Below are 14,957 nucleotides of genomic sequence, written 5' to 3'. Positions count from 1 at the left end.
ATAAATTGGGTCATTCTGAATTCAAAACAGAGCTCAATTACTGTATTAATCTTTTCACTTTGTGAAATGAATTAATGAAAGGGGTATCACAACTTACCAAAGAAATTTTTCTCTTTGTTATTGAAGACCAGTAAATTGGGGCTTCCCTGGTGGCTCAAACAGTAAAGAATCCACCTGCAATGCAGGAGACCAGGTTTAATCCCTGGGTGGGGAAGATCCCCTGGAGAAGGGGATGGCAACTCACTCCAATCTTCTTGCTTGGAGAATACCATGGACAGAGGAATATGGCAAGCAGAGTTGAGCATGACTAAGTGACTAACAACACACACATTTTCTAGAGTAGTAGGGTCCTACATATGACAAAAGATTTGTCTTATTAGGAAGTAAAAATAAGGAATATAGAGAGTCAAGATGTTCTTTTTGTATATTTTCCAGACAGGAATAGATAGGAAAGGCTAATTAAGTGATACTGAAAATACTCATTTAGATAGAGCAGGGACACAAAATCCTAGAGTTCTAAGTGGGTCTTCTCTGACTGGGAAAAAACATTTTATAGTTCTTCAGATTTGGAGATTGGATGAGATGATCTTGTCTTTAGGAAAATGATGGACAAAAATGAAACTTAAATTTGGAACAGCAGAATTCCACTCACTTAGTCATAGAAATTTGACTACCCTGAAAGGATCCTAGAAAATATATAGTTTTATACCCACATCATGTTTTGAGGTGTAATGCCAATCCACATAAGCCCATACCGCTTAGGGTAGACCTTGGTCTTAAAGCTGTGAGTTTTAGCATATCTAAAACTTGTCTTCCATATCAATACCTTTGGGACTGAAATTGTATCAAACTCCTCAGCAGTGAACTTTGTTCCTGATTTCTCACCTGAAAGACTATACATCTGTTATGTAAAGCAAATGACTTAATGGACCATACCATTTCAGACTTATTGTTGTTGTTTCAGAGACATTTTGTATATTTATCTTATCCTGATATCTCTTTGGATGAAGCAAATAGATAGCTAGTGGAAGGCTGCTGTGTAGCACAGGAAGCTCAGCTCTTTGCTCTGTGATGACCTAGATGGGTGGGAGGGAGGTCCAAGATGGAGGGGATATATGTATACATATAGCTGATTCACTTCATCATACAGGAGAAACTGGCACAATATTGTAAAGCAACTGTACCCCAATTAAAAAAATATTGAATATGTATATATCCTTCAACCCAGCAGTTTCACTCCTGGGATTCTGTACTAAATAAATAAAATCAGTAGTCCTTAAAAGAAAAGTTATTAATTTGAAGCAAAGGAATTATCTTATCTTTCTCAAAAAGAAATATCTGCATTTGGAAGAGTTATTAGAAGATCTTCTCTCTATCCTTGTGTTATTCTGCCTTTTCACAAACCAAGCATAGAAGGTAAGTTTTTCACCATAATAACAAAGGTAGCTACTGTTATTAAGAGCTTCTTACACGTCTATGCACATTGTCTGCTTCGGTTCCTATAATAATCATACAAGTTAGAGATTGTTGTGCCCATTTTATAGAGGAAACAGCTTAGGAAAGTGGCATGACGTGCTCAAGGACACAGTTAGTAAACTGGACCCAGATACTTCTGACTCAAATTTCCATACATTTAATAACTATGCCATAATGCAAAATTTTTCCTTTTTCTAAAAGGCATTTAGAACTAATTTATACACACAACTTTTTAAACTATTTTCTTCACTATTTCTACATGTAAAAAATCTTAATGACTTTTAGTCAGATTGTAAACTTCAAAATAGGAATTCACTCTGATATCTAAAGCCAAGAATTCCTTGTTATAATAATTTTTCTCATTGCTACAAGTAGATTATTGCTTGTCTTTTTAAATTATAGCTTTATTATTTAATATAGATTTAGAGTAAAAATATATGGAGATAGGTAAAAGGAATCTATTCAGTTCTAAGAACAGTATCTGTAAAGTGCAAAAATCAGAAAAAGTTTCTTTTAGCTTTTTCATGATTATCTATGAGGACTTGCAAAAACAAGACTTCCAGGAGAAAGATTAACTCTCCCTTTAGGAATGCTGACTCCAGGAAAGCGGGGAAGGTGGGGGGAGCCTACTACCTGTTTTTGGAGCTTGTGGGTAAGAATGAAGGAGACACAGGTGTTTGATTTTCATTTAAAGATTTCTGAGAATAGCACTTACCTGAAGGATTCATAAGAAGATGGCAAGAAGAGCCCCGCTCTATTGTGCCAGGGGAGAAGATGGAGGCAACCCCATCACCCCCTTGCAGGTCTCCACTGTCCTCAGACATGTGAAAGAGAACTTCAGGATTCCTGTATTCTTATATAGGAACATGAATTTAGGGGAGAAGACAGAACATGTCCCACCTTGGACATTTATGCACTAAGCAAGATAGAGGCTCAATGTGAGTGGGCCTAGCCATTGGTGGTGCTATAAGAAGAGTTTGTGTCTCACTGGGAAGTTTCTACAGATCCTCTAAGAATACCATCCATATGACTAGTAGGGATGCTCCAAGGTGTGGATACCACCAGCAGCCAAAAAAATAGTTTGCACCAGAAGGAAACCCGGGTAACTTGATGGAGCCAACATGGTAACTTGATGGAGCCAACATGGGGCCAGAGTTGCCTCTTCATCACCAATACATGGCCAGGTTAGACAAACGTGAAGATTCTTTGGTTACCCCATTCTCCTTTCTACCACGGCCCCAGAAGAGTTAGATCCCCAAGAGAAAGAAGAAGGTGTGTAACTAATGGAAGTGCGAGTACCTCCACCCTCGTCCACCCCTATGCTATCCACTTCAAGGCCCTGGTAAAGAAGGATGGGAAGAAAGATCAGACTTTGTGTCATCCTCACACCTGTTTTCTCCTTGATCGGAAAGGGGAGTAGCCTTCAATTGTTTGAAACTGAAACCTTAGACATGCCATGATGTCATGGAAAAAGGCTATTACACAGGATTTTGTTAAAGGCAGTGAATGGTGAAAAAGAAAATGTTCATGTTTATATCCTACTGAGCTATTGCCTCAGTAAACCAGGTACAGTCACATGAAATGCAAGTAGCATGGTGTGAATGATTTTACACTGCATTTAGATATTACTAGTAATCTTAGTTAATGATGTATATGCTAAATATTAAATTTAGCAAATTTAATTGATTCAGCCAATGCAATACAATTCAAAGTGTTAAGTAAGATGGAAGGCACAAGTTATATAAGATAAGGCATATCGCTTTCTTTTCAACCTGCTAGTTTTACAATCTGCTGATGCTGGGAAAGATTGAGGGCAAGAGGAGAAGGGGGTGATAGAGAATGAGATGGTTGGTTGGCATCACCAATTCAGTGGACACAATGAGCACACTCAGGCAGATAGTGAAGGACAGGGAAGACTGGCCTACTGGAGCCCATGGGATCGCAAAGAGTCAGACACGACTTAGTTACTGAACAACAACAACAAGGTAATATATAAGCACTTTTTGAGTTATACAACCAGACAGAAGTCAGTTAACAGTAAAAATTCAGCCAATATTCATATGAAACAATTTTTCAAATATTACATTTGTGTCACCTTAGGAAAAATTCAATGAATTTCTCATATTTTTTTCAGCTACCTCTTATAATTCTCTTTTGAGTCCATTTTTTGTGTGTTAGATCTGGTGATACCCTTCTGCTAAGTCACTTCAGTCATGTCTGACTCTGTGCGACCCCATAGATGGCAAACCACCAGGCTCCCCTGTCCCTGGGATTCTCCAGGCAAGAACACTGGAGTGGCTTGCCATTTCCTTCTCCAATGCATGAAAGTGAAAAATGAAAGTGAAGTCACTCAGTCATGTCTGACCCTCAGCGACGCCATGGACTGCAGCCTACCAGGCTCCTCCGTCCATGGGACTTTCCAGGCAAGAGTACTGGAGTGGGGTGCCATTGCCTTCTCCTGATACCCTTCTAGTTATCCCTATTAATAACGTGAGAGTGAACAGAATACCAGTGAAAACAATCAGTATTTGACAGCCTCTTCAAATAGAAAATTTTTCCATCAAGAGCCAAACTGAAAAGGTCAAAATCTTCCTGTTTATTGTTTCTAGAATTTAAACTTGAGACAAAAACTACTCTGATCAATCCTTGCTGATGTGACTATCTGCTTTCGTTGTCTTTTTCTCCAGAAGATGCCCTATTAGCCTTGTCCTGGATTTCCTTGATTCTGATGCTTTACCCAGACAACCTCTTACCACCTTTCACATGTCTTTCTAGTTACTACCCTCTCTCCCAATCAACCTAGACATCTTGTCTTGTTTGAAGCCAGAAATAGTGTCTACTCAGCCTTACTTGATTAAGTTTCTAGGCTTCACTCCTTCTTGGCGGGGACCATGTATAAGAACTTATTGATTTTTTAACAACCTTATAAAGGTATAATTGATATACAAAGAATCTTTATTGTTGTTCAGTTGCTAAGTCATGTCCGATTCTTTGCAACGCCATGAACTGCAGCACACCAGGCTTCCCTGAACTCCATTGTCTCCGGGAGTTTGCTCAAACTCATGTCCATTGAGTCGATGATGCCTTCCAACCATCTCATCCTTGTCGCCTGCTTCTGCCCTCAATCTTTCTAAGCATCAGGGTCTTTCCCAAAGAGTTGGTCTTTCACATCAGATGGCCAAAGTATTGGAGCATTAGCTTCAACGTTAGTCCTTCCAATGAATATTCACTGTTGATTTCCTTTAGGGTTGACTGATTTGATCTCTTGTCTGGAGAATCCCATGGACAGGGAAGCCTGGCAGGCTGTAGTCTGTGGGGTTGCAAAGAGTCAGACATGACTGAGCGACTAACACACACACACACACACACATACAGGGTGAGAAGACAACAAGAGATCTCCTCTCTTAAATTTTGAAGCACACAATACTATATTGTTCTCTATAGGCTCTATGCTGTGCAGCAGATTTCTAGACGTTACTTACCTAGCATAACTGAAACTTCATACCTATTGAACAATTCTGTAATACTCTCAGTCCACAGACCCTGGCAGCCACTATTGTTTTCTGCTTCTATGCATTTGACTGTTTGAGTTATATAAGTGGAAAGCATGCAGCTTGTTCTTTCATGACTGGCTTGTTTCACTTAACACCCTCAACATCCATCCATGTTGCCACAGATGGCAGGATTTCCTTCCTTTTTAAGGCTGTGTGTGTGTATACAACATTTTATTTGTATATACATAAACCATTTTCTTTATCCATTCTGCCAACAGATACTTGGGTTGTTTCTATATTTTGGCTATTGTGAATATCAGTGTAATGCATGCATACAACTCTTACAGATCCTGACTTCTGGAGACACAACCAGAAACAGGATTACTGGGTCACATGGTAGTTCTGCTTTTAATTTTTGATGAATCTCTGCACTGTTTCCCTTAAGTGTTATACCAGAGAGTGAAGGACAGGGAAGCCAGGCACACCACAGGCCACGGGGTCGTAAAGAGTCAGACACGATTCAGTGACTGAACAACAACAGTGTAAGAATCTCTTAACAATCTTACCAACACTTGTTATTTTGTCTATCGTTTGCTTTGTTTTGTTTTCCTAAGAATGGCTGTCCTATAAGTGTGATGTAATATTGTACTGTGGTTTTGATTGACATTTTCCTGGTAATGAATGACACTGAGTATTTTTCATATACTCTTGTACCATGTATATGTCTTCTTTGGAGACATGTCATTCAAGTTTAACTAGCAAAAATCCTACCCAGTTTTCCATCTGTGTAGGGCAAAAATCCAGTTCTTCCCTTCTGTGTCTTTCTTTCCTGTGCATCTCTATTTTTACTTACTGACACACTCACACAGGACACTTCACTTCTGACACTTCTAGTTATCAAATCTGAGGTGGTTTTCCCCCCACTCCAGGCAACTCTGTGGCACCCGCCTGGTGTCCTACAATTTGACTCAATTTCAATACTATAGACTTGGAGATAGTGTTAGATTCCACAGGTTAAGTTCTTAGTCCCACAAAACTGCTCCCACTCCATTTAAATGCATTTGTACGTAATAGAGTTCCAAGGTTACCCACAGCTTTTGTCTGATTTGGCTACAAATCAGAGCTTCCCATAACGCCCTCTTCTGGTTCAATTAATTTGCTAGAGCAACTCACAGAACTCACAGAAACTTACCTACATTTACTGATTTACTAGTTTATTATAAAGGATATGACAAAGGATATAGATGAAAAATATCACAACATCCTTTGTTTATTTTAAAAACTGAATTATTTGCGTTTCTGCTACTGAGTTGTAGAAGTTCAGTATTTTACATGAATAGAAAAAGAAGTCCACAATACATATAGAAACTCAAAAGACCCACAATAGCCAAAGTGATCTGCTGAAAGAACCTAACTAGAGGCATCATACTTCCTGACTTCAAATAAATTACAAAGCTGCAGTATGATACCAGCATGCTGCTGCTGCTAAGTCACTTCAGTCATGTGCGACTCTGTGTGACCCCATAGACGGCAGCCCACCAGGCTCCCCCATCCCTGGGATTCTCCAGGCAAGAACACTGGAGTGGGTTGCCATTTCCTTCTCCAATGCATGAAAGTGAAAAGTGAAAGTGAAGTCGCTCAAGTCATGTCTGACCCTCAGCGACCCCATGGACTGCAGCCTACCAGGTCTCTCCATCCATGGGGTTTTCCAGGCAGGAGTACTGGAGTGGGGTGCCATTGCCTTCTCCGTGATACCAGCATAAAGATAGATTATATGCGCCAATGGAATGCAATAATGATCCTAGATATAAACCCACAAACACAGTTAACTAATCATTGACAAAGGAGAAAAGAACACACACACAGGGCAGTCTCTTCAACAACCAGTGTTGGTTGAATATCCACCTGCAAAAAGGGGAAGGAAAGAGGAAAGGGAGGAAGGAAGAAAGACGGACCCCTTTTTTTCGTGTGTGTACATCATACACATAAGAACCCCATGAAAGTATGAAAGGGCAAAAAGATAGGACACTGAATGAAAGATGAACTCCTTAAGTCAATAGGTGCCCAATATGCTACTAGAGATCAGTGGAGAAATAACTCCAGAAAGAATGAAGAGATGGAACCAAACAACACACAGTTGTGGATGTGACTGGTGGTGGAAGTAAAGTCTGATGCTGTAAAGAGCAATATTGCATAGGAACCTGGAATGTTAGGTCCACGAATCAAGGCAAATTGGAAGTGGTCAAACAGGAGATGGCAAGAGTGAACGTTGACATTTTAGGAATCAGCAAACTAAAATGGACTGGAATGGGTGAATTTAACTCAGATGCATTATATCTACTACCGTGGGCAAGAATCCCTTAGAAGAAATGGAGTAGCCATCATAGTCAACAAAAAAGTCTGAAATGCAGTACTTGGATGCAATCTCAAAAACAACAGAATGATCTCCATTCGTTTCCAAGGCAAACCATTCAATATCACAGTAATCCAAGACTATGCCTTGACCAGTAATGCTGAATAAGCTGACGTTGAATGGTTCTATGAAGACCTACAAGACCTTCTAGAACTAACACCCAAAAGAGATGTCCTTTTCATAATAGGGGACTGGAATCAAAAGTAGGGAGTCAAGAGATACCTGGAGTAACAGGCAAATTTAGCCTTGGGGTACAGAATGAAGCAGGGCAAAGGCTAATAGAGTCCTGCCAAGAGAATGCACTGGTCATAGCAAACACCCTCTTCTCCAACAACACAAGAGAAGACTCTACACATGGACATCACCAGATGGTCAATACCAGAATCAGATTGATTATATTCTTTGCAGCCGAAGATGGAGAAGCTCTATACAGTCAGCAAAAAAGAAAAGACCAGGAGCTGACTGTGGCTCAGACCATGACCTCCTTATTGCCAAATTCAGACTTAAATTGAAGAAAGTAGGGAAAACCACTAGACCATTTAGGTATGACCTAAATCAAATCCCTTACAAATATACAGTGGAAGTGAGAAATAGATTCAAGAGATTAGATCTGATAGACAGACTGCCTGAAGAGCTATGGAATGAGGTGCGTGACATTGTATAGGAGACAGGGATCAGGACCATCCCCAAAGAAAAGAAATGCAAAAAGGCAAAATGGTTGTCTGAGGAGGACTTACAAATAGCTGTAAATAGAAGAGAAGTGAAGGGCAAAGGAGAAAAGGAAAGATATACCCATTTGAGTGCAGAGTTCCAAAGAATAGCAAGGAGAGATAAGCAAGCCTTCCTCAGGGATCAATGCAAAGAAATAGAGGAAAGCAATAGAATGGGAACTGGAGAAGGAAATGGCAACCCACTCCAGTATTCTTGCCTGGAGAATCCCATGGACAGAGGAGCCTGGAGGGCTATAGTCCATGGGATTGCAAGAGTCGGACACGACTTAGTGACTAAACCAAACCAATAGAATGGGAAAGACTAGAGATCTCTTCAAGAAAATTAAAGATACCAAGGGAACATTTCATGCAAAGATGGCCACAAGGAAGGACAGGAATGGGATGCACCTAATGGAAGCAGAAGATATTAAGAAGAGGTGGCAGGAATACACAGAAGAACTGTAAAAAAAAGATCTTCATGACCCAGATAATCACAATGGTGTGATCACTCTCCTAGAGCCAGACATCCTGGAATGTGAAGTCAAGTGGGCCTTACGAAGCATCACTATAAACAAAGCTAGTGGAGGTGATGGAATTCCAGTTGAGCTATTTCAAATCCTAAAAGATGATGCTGTGAAAGTGCTGCACACAATATGCCAGCAAATTTAGAAAACTCAGCAGTGGCCACAGGACTGGAAAAGGTCAGTTTTCATTCCAATCCCAAAGAAAGGCAATGCCAAAGAATGCTCAAACTACCGCACAATTGCACTCATCTTACACGCTAGTAAAGTAACGTGCAAAATTCTCCAAGCCAGGCTTCAACAATACATGAATTGTGAACTTCCAGATGTTCAAGCTGGATTTAGAAAAGGCAAAGGAACCAGATATCAAATTGCCAACATCTGCTGGATCATCAAAAAAAGCAAGAGAGTTCCAGAAAAACATCTATTTCTGCTTTATTGACTATGCCAAAGCCTTTGACTGTGTGGACCACAACAAACTGGCAAATTCTGAAAGAGATGGGAATACCAGACCACCTGACCTGCCTGTTGAGAAATCTATATGCAGGTCAGGAAGCAACAGTTAGAACTGTACAGGGAACAACAGACTGGTTCCAAATTGGGAAAGGAGTACGTCAAGCTGTATATTGTCACCCTGCTTATTTAACTTATATGCAGAGTACATCATGAGAAATGCTGGGCTGGATGAAGCACAAGCTGGAATCAAGATTGCCAGGAGAAATATCAATAACCTCAGATATGCAGATGACACCATCCTTATGGCAGAAAGTGAAGAGGAACTGAAGAGCCTCTTGATGAAAGTGAAAGAGGAGAGTGAAAAAGTTGGCTTAAAGCTCAACATTCAAAAAACTAAGATCATGGCATCCAATCCCATCACTTCATGGCAAATAGATGGGGAAACAGTGGAAACAGTGGGAGACTTTATATTTTGAGGTTCCAAAATCACTGCAGATGGTGACTGCAGCCATGAAATTAAAAGACACTTGCTCCTTGGAAGAAAAGTTTTGACCAACCTCAGTCACTCAGTTGGGTCCGACTCTTTGCAACCCCATGGACTGCAGCACGCCAGGCCCCCTGTCCATCACCAACTCCCAGAGTTTACTCAAACTCAAGTCCACTGAGTCAGTGATGCCATCCAACCATCTGTTGTCCCTTTTCCTCCTGCCTTCAACCTAGACAGCATATTAAAAAGCAGAAACATTACTTTGCCAACAAAAGTCCATCTAGTCAAAGCTATGGTTTTTCCAGTAGTCATGTATGGAGTTGGACTCTAAAGAAAGCTGGGCACTGAAGAATTGATGCCTTTGAACTGTGGTGTTGGAGAAGACTCTTAGAGTTCCTTGGACTGCAAGGAGATTCAAGTAGTCCATCCTACAGGAAATCAGTCCTGAATATTCCTTGGAAGGGCAGATGCTGAAGCTGAAACCCCAATACTTTGGCCACCTGATGGGAAGAGCTGACTCATTTGAAAAGACCCTGATGCTGGGAAAGATTGAGGGCAGGAGGAGAAGGGGATGACAGAGGGTGAGATGGTTGGATGGCATCACCAACTCAGTGGACATGAGTTTGAGTGAACTCTGGGAGTTGGTGATGGATAGGGAGGCCTGTGCTGCTGCTGTCCATGAGGTCGCAGTGTCAGATAGGACTGAGCAATTGAACTGAACTGAACTGATATATCTGATAAAAGCTTAATTTCTAAAGTATAACCGCTCATTCTGAAACATCTCTCACACATACATATATACATATACACACCACAGAAAAACCTACAAAGTATTTCGAAATCATAGTCATCAATACAGTCTCATATTCACTTGATATAAACAACACTGTAGATTAGAAAATCATATCCAAAATGAAGGTATTATTATGTCCAGAAATTGTTATTTAACTCATTTGAGAACATTTTTAAGCTGACGTCAAGCACTGTAATATGATTTTCTTGATGGGAAGGTATAATATGGCAAGCAAAACACTTGAGAATGTTTAGGTATTTTCTCAAATATATTAACATGATGAGATAAAATTTAGTCCTCAAACTGGAAGAGAGCAGTTAAGGTAGCAGGCACTGGCCCATAATCAAACTAAGGCTTGCTCATTAAATTGTGCTACAGATAACAATGCAAGTTGATGATGCCCAGCGATCCATGATTGTCCCAAATTGCTGTTACTTATGAAACAGAGCAGTAGCTTGAATATTTTCCAGACCAAAGAGAACTGCTTGCATAAGCACATATGCTTACAGGTGTTTGGTGGCTGTTTCTAACTATTTTTAAATGGATATTTTAATACACAGAGCAAACTTTGGATATTTTTTTCCTGCGAATTGACATTGTCAAGTACACCATCACTGACAAGATGGAAACCTGGACTATCATATACATGTGTATGCATGTATTTTGCATCACATTTCCATTGTGGTCATGTATCTCAGTGTAGTAGAATAGGTGTTAGTCACTCAGTCATGTTCGACTCTCTGCGAACCCATGCACTACAGCCCCCCAGGCTTCTCTGACCATGGGATTCTCCAGGCAAGAATACTGGAGTGGGTATTCAATACCAATTAGCAAATGGTACCGAGTTTTAATTCTCAGGATGTAGGTATACCTTAAACCAGTATTCTCCCCACCCTAGTAAAAAATCTTTACCATTCTAAAGAACTCACTAAACATGGGACATGCTGCCTTAAGAGGGATCTTCTCAGCACTTGAAATATTCCTGTATACCCTAAAAATCCACGTAGCTATGATGTTCAATTGCAATTTCAAGCACCAGGTGACGGTTAAGCATGTTTTGGCTGACTCTGAAGTCCCAGTGTTAAAAGCTTAGTCACAGAACACAGCAGCTAGGGGTCTGATTAACTAACCTGTGCCATGCTGGCAAAATTCAGTGTAAATGACAGCTTCTACAGGTTTGCTCGGAACTGGTTTCAAGAGTGCAGAAAAGCAGTCATATGAAACCATGGCTAGAGTGACAACTGGCCTCAGTCTTCAGATTTATATACAGCTGATATTTTCAACACTAGATCACCTGGACAGCAGATCAATCAACTGGTTAGGAGAAATTTCTCTAGCACATACAATATAGTGGACAATCTAGGGAATGGTTCTATGAAGTAGATTTGTGCTATGATTGATGCTCTAACTGATGATAGAGCCTATGAAATGATCATTGCCCTGGTTATATCTTTTTATATAAACTTACACCTCTCCTCAGGCTTCCCTGATAGCTCAGTTGGTAAAGACTCTGCCTGCAGTGCAGGAGACCCCAGTTTGATTCAGATTGGGAAGATCCACAGGAGAAGAGATAGGCTACCCACTCTAGTATTCTTGGGCTTCCCTTGTGGCTCAGCTGGTAAAGAATCCACCTGCAATGTGGGAGACCTGGGTTTGATCCTTGGGTTGGGAAGATCCTTTGGAGAAGGGAAAGGCTACCCACTCCAGTATTCTGGGCTGGAGAATTCCACAGAGTATATAGTCCATGGGGTTACAAAGAGTTGGACATGACTGAGCAACAGTCACACTTTCACACACCTCTCCTCAGGAGGCTTATTGTATCTATAAATTTCAGTTTTTTATGTAAACTTTTTATTTTATATTGAAATATAGCCAATTAACAATGTTATGATAGTTTCAGGTACATAGCAAAGCAACCCAGCCATTCATATACATGTATCCATTCTCCCCCATAGATTTCACCTTTTAAGTCATCATTTGATGAGTGGCTGAATCCCTCCACTTGACTGAAGCCATGGCAACAGGACTGTTGTTAGTTATCACTCTGCATTGTATATCTAGCACTTAGCAAAGTGTCAGGCACAGCACGAATGCTCAAACATTTACTGAATAAGTAAACTGAATGAATTTAAGTTTTCTGGGCTCCAGTTTCTTTGTATGTATAATAAAGAGAAAGGATTGTGGATTATTCCTTCATGATTCTTACCCTTCAGATGCTTAGCAACTATTTAGAGATAGAAGACATGTGAATGAAACTACTAGAGAAAAAAAAGATACAGTCAAAAGTCAAGTGATTTGGGAGAATAGCACTGAAACATGTACATTACCATATGTAAAACAGATGACCAATGCAAGTTGTATGAAGTGGGGCACCCAAAGCCAATGCTCTGGAACAACCCAGAGGGATAGGGTGGAGACAGAAGTGGGAGGGGCAATTCAGGATTGGGAAGACACATGTCTACCTATGCGGATTCATGTTGATGTATGGCAAAAAACATAACAATATTGTAAACTAATTATCTTCCAATTAAGATAAATTAAAAATTTTTTTAAAAGTCAAGTGTCTCAGGTTACTGACTTCAGAAAAATTTTTTAAATTATGTTAGAAAATAAGATTTTGTAATTTGTATAATGGAACAGATATGGGAAAATATTTCCAGGCTATCAGTAGAGAAATGACAAAAGCAAAGACAGAGGCAAAAATAAAGATGGAGCATGCTGGGGAATGTGAGGAATGTTTTCCATATTTGCATATTTGTTTGATTAAAATCTTAACTTCTTCTATTAATGTTTCTTTCTGTATGTAATTAAATGATGAAGTAAATGTCATAGCCCAGATCTCTGTGATTGGTTTCACCAGAATTACTTAATTGTATTTGCTGGCTCCTGGAAGTTCAGATTACAAACACCACATCTCAAACCTTGGGCAGATCAAATGACAATGCAGTACTCTCAGAAGAAAAAAGTGGCCACCTCCATCACTCTGTGTGGAGCAGATTGTGACAACAGAGGTGTTTGCCTCCTTTCAAAGATAAAGGGGAGAGCTATAAGTGCTTGAGAGTCCAAAAGGCCTGCAGATAGTAACAGTTTATAATAGTCTCTGAAATGCCCAGAAGGAGAATTCCAATTGCCTTAAATGATTAGAAGGGAGACTTGAAGCTGGGAAATTCAAAGGCTCTTTATAAAGCCATGGCCCTCAGATTTATTTAAGGATGTATGTGACCCCAGGCACACAATTGTACAAGTAGAGCATCCTTTTTGCTGGTCCACGAGAATATACAGCCACCTGCACAATGCTTTTGACGAACGCTACTGAAAGTAGAAAGGAGGAATCCAAGCGGGAATCAAAGCCAACTAAATACACACACAATAGCGAAGAAGGCTCCATTTGTTTAACATGGAGAGTGAAGTGAGGACTACTCCTTATTTTTAGTTTGTTTTTTTTTTTTAAAGGAAAGTCAACAAAGTATTTTTCAACAAGTGAAAGCCCTTGTGTATGTTCCTTAGTTTTGACCAGGGGACTCAACAACAACAACAGGGTACACTTCAGAACAAATTTTAAACTAGAAATGATTAGAAAAGAAAGTACTTTTAGTGAACTTCACACTAATACATGAACACATTGAACAAGGGTTATAGCAGCTGAGAGCAGAAGGGTGACTGGCATCCCACCCTGAGTGACTGTGGCTTAACGTGGGCTTCGTAGAGTTACTGACATTTTGATGGTTGGAGACGTGGGAGATGGAAAATGGAAAAGACACTGTGAACAAAGATGTGGATGCTGGATGTGGTGGTTTGTTTGGACTACAGAGAGTAGGACAACCTTTTGGGAATGGAAGATGCTTGAGAAAGGTGGAGGGAAAGAAAGATTGATTTAAAAAAAAAAAAGATCATGAACAAAATGAGTAAATACCGTAATTTAAAGTCTTCTTCAATATCTGTAGATGTTCTCATTTTTCCTAAATGCTAAGTTTTCCCATCATCTCTAATATCTTGGGGCCCAGTGATTTTCAATCTTGGATTACCTTAAGTTCAGTAATATATCTGACTTTGGCAAAAGCAGACTAATCATGGCGGCTGGCCTAGAGGATCAGAATCAGAAGAGGATTCTGAAAGCAATGCTCTTATTTTACCAGCAAGCCCTCCTTCTCCAGTGGGAAAATCATGTTTGTTTTTAAGTATCATTTTTAGTATCTGCAAATGTCACATACAGACCTTTTGTTTTTACTTCTACAAACCGCACATAGTGTATATTGAGTTAGAAGCCCTTCCAGATTTAAGAGATCTATTTACCCTCCTGCAAAAATATCCTTCATGGATATATGGTATAGACTCACCAAACGTCTATCTTCTAATGTAAATATATAAGACAGTGAGTTATTCTCTACATGCTTTTAATATTGATAAAGAAGGCAATTTTTTTTCCCTGTAGCCACTTCTCTTAGAAGTGGCAATATGCACTGTGTCTTCAAACTGAATTTTGACAAATTTAAAAATTTAAATCACACTTTGATATAACATGACAATAACATTGAGTGTTGTTTTTAAGTTCTTTTAATTTTATTTAAGTTTCATGGATAAGTAAAGCATATACCTGTAATTTCACA

The sequence above is a fragment of the Bos indicus x Bos taurus genome, chromosome 9 (genome assembly GCF_003369695.1).
Source record: "Bos indicus x Bos taurus breed Angus x Brahman F1 hybrid chromosome 9, Bos_hybrid_MaternalHap_v2.0, whole genome shotgun sequence".
Taxonomy (NCBI): domain Eukaryota; kingdom Metazoa; phylum Chordata; class Mammalia; order Artiodactyla; family Bovidae; genus Bos; species Bos indicus x Bos taurus.
This window is presented reverse-complemented; position numbering follows the sequence as displayed.